This window comes from Citrus clementina, unplaced genomic scaffold (assembly GCF_000493195.1).
Source record: "Citrus clementina cultivar Clemenules unplaced genomic scaffold, Citrus_clementina_v1.0 scaffold_4, whole genome shotgun sequence".
Lineage (NCBI taxonomy): Eukaryota > Viridiplantae > Streptophyta > Magnoliopsida > Sapindales > Rutaceae > Citrus > Citrus x clementina.
In genome coordinates this window covers 4802964-4808731 of record NW_006262274.1, presented here as the reverse complement: position 1 = coordinate 4808731, position 5768 = coordinate 4802964, and the positions used below count along the sequence as shown (strand labels likewise).

Below are 5768 nucleotides of genomic sequence, written 5' to 3'. Positions count from 1 at the left end.
CTATAATCGGCTCATGCGTATACTGCATTTTGTTAATATCAAAGCCGGTAGATTGAGAAATGGCACCTATGAAAAATCTATGATGCCGTAATTAAAAACACAGCATCAATGTCGTAATTATTATGAACCGTTAGATTAAATCAACAGTTTACAATAATTATAAAATAATAAAATTTTTTAATTAAATTACATCTAACCGGTTATAAGCCGGTTAAGTACTTTTTAAAAATAAAAATTTACCGGTATAACTTTAAAGGAAAAAAAGAAGATTTATGTTTTAAAGAAATAAAAAAATAAAAAGGGAAAACTCGTTCATATTGAAATCCCTAATTAATGAATTCCAAAAGAAACCCACTGCCGCGTTAACTTCCGTTTAGGTGCACCGGCGACACGTCTGCAGATTGCAGCCGTTGAGTTGATTTTCTGTCTTGTTCGAATTGCTGAGTCTCTGCCGTCACTGCCTCTATCTTGGTTTGGCCGTCGTCCCTGTGCAAGGTAAGTTTAATCCTCTGTCTCGCTCGAATTGCTAAGCAATTTCGTTTTCTTTCATGGTCATAATTTGTTCACAGAATTGAATCTAAGAATTAAGAAGTCGCTGCAAAGTGTTTGGGTCTGCATAGTTTTCTTTCATGGTCATAATTTCTGCATTTGTTCACGGAATTAAGTTCCTGTGCAAAGTGTTTGGGTTTGCCGGCTAATGCGATTTTGTTTTCCTCCAATACTTTTTTCCTGCCAATCATTGCTTTGGAAGTTGCTTGAAGCGAAAACAGAGGTGAAAAAGAAGCAAAAAAGAAATATGGATAAATTAAATTAAGAAATATAGAGCATGCACTAGACTTTGATACGATTTGTTTCTGTTATTACAAGTAATATGGATAAATTAGATTAATTGATTTATTTTGCTGGTAATATGGTTGCTTGAATACAGTAATATGTCCTGTTCTGAAAACACATATTGTTGAATTATGTAATGTTCATTTGGTTCGTATCTTATAAGAATCTTAGCTGGACACTTTTGAAATTGATCAAAGAAATTAGATGTAGCTGCTTGAGTTCACTACGGGCTAAGCATGGGGAAGGAAAGAGGGAAGAAGTTTACCAGTTGTAGCTTTAGTGCAATGGTCCCTCTCTTAGATATATTGAAACTGAAATTGTTGGTGATTTTTTTTTTGTGGTTTCTGTTTGTTTTATATTTCACTTCGAGGAGAAGATTTGTTACTGCGGGTTGTAATTTGCTTTCACAGTTTGTGATGATCAGGTAGTTAGAGATATTTCATTTATTGTTGATCAATTATTATCGTTACTTAGGACACCAAATTAATTCATACTCTCCTTAAGAATATCATTCAATCTGAGGGTCATAAGAAAGATTCAATTCATATTGAAGTGCTGGTCTAATTTCACGAAACATTATTTTTTTATATGTATCTTATTTTAGTTTCGATCTAACTATTATTCCATTGTAATATATAGGTCAATTAATAAATCTATCTTGTTATCCATTAGAATGTTATTTTTTTTTTAGCCTAAATATATGTGTTTAGGATGATTTTTGAATATGGGTGAATGATAAGAGCTAAAGGAACTCCCTGCGCATATTTTATTGCCTTGTGTGTGAGCTCTGTATAACTTGCATCAAGATGCCCTCCCATAAAAGCACACTGACGGAAAAGCTTATGAGCACTAGCATATACTAATTCCTTCATTCGATATATTTGACTTAAGCTTCGAGTGTGGGTGAATGATATACAGTGCTATATGAGTTATGCTAACTGTTGTGACCTTGATTTTGTATTATTGTGTGCATTGATTTTGGTTTATAAACAAATGTGTGGTGGATCATGGATGGATGTATGGATGGGGATAACAAATAAATGAAAATATACATCAGACAAAAGTAGATAAATTAAGGGTAAAGGGATCAAAATTCTGAAACTGGAAGTGGGTTTTTGTCTCAAATATAATTGACGTGACAGAGAATTATGTGAATTTGCAAAAAAATTTTGGGTTTGATATGCCTTTGTTTATGGCCAAATTTTTTGCTGTATTTGGGATGATTTACTGCTGTTTTTGATTAAATTTTTCTTGTGTTTTGGACTTCATTTGCTGCTGTTTTTAGGTTAAATTTTTTGCTATTTCTGGGTAAATTGGCTGCTGTTTTTCAGTTTATTTTTCTGCTATTTTTAGATAAATTTACTGCTATTTTTGGGTTATATTTTTTGCTGTTTCCAGGTAATATTTTTTGGTGTTTTGGGCTTCATTTGCTGCTGGTTCTGGGCTAAATATTTTGCTGTTTTGGGGTAATTATATTGCTGTTTTTCAGTTAAATTTTTTGCTGTTTTTGGATGAATTTTCTGTTGTATTTGTAATGAATTGCTGTTGTTTTTGGTTAAATTTTTTTGGTATTTTTGGCTTAATTTACTGCTGTTTTTAGGTTAAATTTTCTGCCATTTTTGGGTAAATTGGCTGCTGTATTTCAGTTTATTTTTCTGCTATTTTTAGATAAATTTACTGTTATTTTTGGGTTATATTTTTTGCTGTTTCCAGGTAATTTTCTGGTGTTTTGGGCTTCATTTGCTGCTAGTTCTGGGCTAAATATTTTGCTATTTTTGTGTAAATATACTGCTGTTTTTCATTTAAATTTTTTGCTGTTTTTGGATGAATTTTCTGTTTTATTTGTAATGATTTGCTAGTGTTTTTGGTTAAAATTTTTTGGTATTTTTGGCCTAATTTGCTGATGTTTTTAAGTTAAATTTTTTGCTATTTTTGGGTAAATTGGTTGCTGTATTTCAGTTTATTTTTCTGTTGTTTTTAGATAAATTTACTTATATTTTTGGGTTATATTTTTTGATATTTCCAGGTAATTTTTTCTAGTGTTTTAGGCTTCATTTGCTACTGGTTCTGGGCTAAATATTTTGCTGTTTCTGGGTAAATATACTGCTATTTTTCAGTTAAATTTTTTACTTTTTTTGGATAATTTTTTTGCTGTATTTAGGATGATTTGCTGCTGTTTTTGGTTAAATTTTTATGGTGTTTTGGGCTTCATTTGCTGCTGTTTTTAGCTTAAATTTTTTGATGTTTCTGGGTAAATTGTCTGCTGTATTTCAGTTTATTGTATTTCATTTTATTTTTCTGTATTTTTTAGATAAATTTACTACTGTTTTTGGGTTATATTTTCTGCTGTTTCCAGGTAAGTATTTTTGGTGTTTTGGGCTTCATTTGGTGCTGTTTTTAGGTTAAATATTTTGCTGTTTTTGGGTAAATATACTGCTATTTTTGGATAAATTTATTGCTGTATTTGGGATGATTGGCTACCGTTTTTGGTTAATTTTTCTGGTGTTTTGGGCTTCATTTGCTTATGTTATTATGTTAAAGTTTCTACTGTTTCTGGATAAATTGGCTGCTGTTTTTCAGTTAAATTGTCTGCTATTTTTAGATAAATTTACTACTGTTTTTGGGTAAAATTTTTTGCTGTGTTCAAGTAATTTTTTTTGGTGTTTGGGCTTCATTTGCTGCTGTTTTTAGGTTAAATTTTCTGTTGCTTCTGGGTAAATTTGCTGCTGGTTTACAGTTAAATGTTTTCCTATTTTTGGATAAATTTATTGCTATTTTTGTGTTAAAGTTTCTGTTGTTTCTGGGTAAATTTGTTGTTGTTTGGATAAATTTATGACTGTTTTTGGGCTAAATTTTCTGTTGTTTCCATGTAAATTTCTGGTGTTTTGGGCTTCATTTACTGCTGTATTTGGGTTAAATTTTCTATTGTTTTTGGGTAAAATTTGCTACTATTTTTCAGTTAAAGTTTTTGCTGTTTTTAGATAAATTTCTTGCTGTTTTTGGGTTAAATTTTCTGTTGTTTTACAGGATCCAAAACTTGTGATATTTGACATTTCTTTTTGTGCCTAAATCTTCACGTACAGGTTTTTGTAAACTCGAAAATGGCTGAAATGATACAAATATATCCACTTCAAGGTCTGAAACATGATACTGCAATGGTGTTTCAATAGAAGATCAGGTACCTGTCTCTGGAAATGCTTCAATGAACATCTTCATTTCCTCCCCACCAAGGCCAGATAAGAAGCATATCCGTGGCAGTGACTCTGCAACCTGAGGAGCGAAATACACTTTGTAATCTAAATAAAGAAAGAAAATTGAATACAAGATAAATCTTAACAAGAGTCATCATATCAGATGAAATGATTCTCAGTCTATAAGCTTCTAAAACCTTAAGAGGTTGAACTTTCCTGCTAAAGTCTTCTCATGTCATAAAAAACTTAACATGGCAGTATGTTAATAGTAGCTGAAAGATAGACAGATCAGCTCACAAGCATGGCTGCAAAATACATCACAACCCCATTCAAAAGCAAAAAAGACCCAATTATATTGTCCGATTCTGTATGCTTTGTTCTTTTACAAGCTCATCAAATTGGTCAAATTAATGTCCAAATAGTCCAATTTCCCTATGCTTTGTTCATTTATAAGCCCATCAAATTGATCAAGGCAGTACCTGTCTCTCCATCAGCATACAATATGTAAACACATAGTATGTTCAGACAGATGGAAAACAAGAAAAACTGAGTTTTCAGACAGGCAAGAAAAAAATTTTCAATAGTATATTATTGCCAGCAAATAAATTTTAAACCAAAAAGTTCACACAGGGCATTATGTTCTTGGAAAACACAATACTCTTATTATGCTCCAAAAGACATTACCAGACATATTTGTCAAAACTATTCTTGAAAATCATTAGAAAACACAATTTTCAAATATTCTAAGTCTAAGCTTCTTGTCTTCATTCTCGATAATAATTTGTGAAAAAAAGAAAAATTCTAAAATGATTTTCCAGATTGCTTACCTCGCGCGATGCGCGCCAAACCGATCTGCAAAGTTTTGGAGTTGAAACACAGTTTCAGGGTTAAAACTAGCGATGCTTTTGGTGCTCTTCTTGGTTTCTTCCACAGCCTTACCATCACCAGAATCTGAACGACAATATGCATGTCATCTCTTCGACAATATGGATTGTGATCGACGGTTTCACGGTTCACGTGCCAGCGGATTCGGGTTCGGATTTGGCGAATCTTGGCTTAAAATTTAGAAGAACTGAGACAGAAATTCACATTTGGGAATGAACATGAGGGGCGGACAGGGCGGTGCTTTTTGTTTTGATTTTTTTTCTTCTACAGTGACGTTGAGAGTCAATGGGAAATGTTTTTTTTTCCGCCTTTTATTTTCAAAAAAGGGGAAAAAATAGATAGTATAAAAAAAGTTTTTTTATAACTTTTTTGCTGTTGATGCTGCCATAATTGTTATAATATTGAATTTTTTTAATAAAGTTTGATGGATTTTATCTCAACTTATTAAAAAGTAGACCATGTTAGAATTTCACTAACTCTATCAAACCCAACTCATGCCCACCCTTATTTTATTCTATCTAAATCATAAAATGCCAATAATCCAACTCTTTAACCATTTTCACATTGGATTTAAGTTGAGGCAATTGACCTAAACTACATAACCTAAATTCCAACTAAATGTGAAATAAGACAAAAATTTTCTAAACTACACGTATGACTCGTAGATTGAAGGTGAAACGGGTAAATTAGCGTTAGAGTGGTAAAATGGTCTACAAAATAAAAAAAAAACTTGTAAATTGACATTAATTATGAAATGAAATAAAAGATTTGTAATTCACACTTGGAAATAGTAAAAAAAGGGAAAATTAGTAAATTAAAGTTGGAGTGGTAAATTAGAAGAAAAAATTGCAAACAAAA

The 5768-nt window shown here is 31.6% G+C and overlaps 1 long non-coding RNA gene across 1 annotated transcript; it reads left to right on the top strand.

Moving 5' to 3' along the window:
• The first annotated feature begins 295 nt into the window (after window positions 1-295).
• On the top strand, window positions 296-4175 carry LOC112099249. Its single transcript, XR_002906045.1, has 2 exons — window positions 296-495; window positions 3918-4175. It is a non-coding gene; the product is annotated as an uncharacterized LOC112099249 (long non-coding RNA).
• The last annotated feature ends 1593 nt before the right edge of the window (window positions 4176-5768 follow it).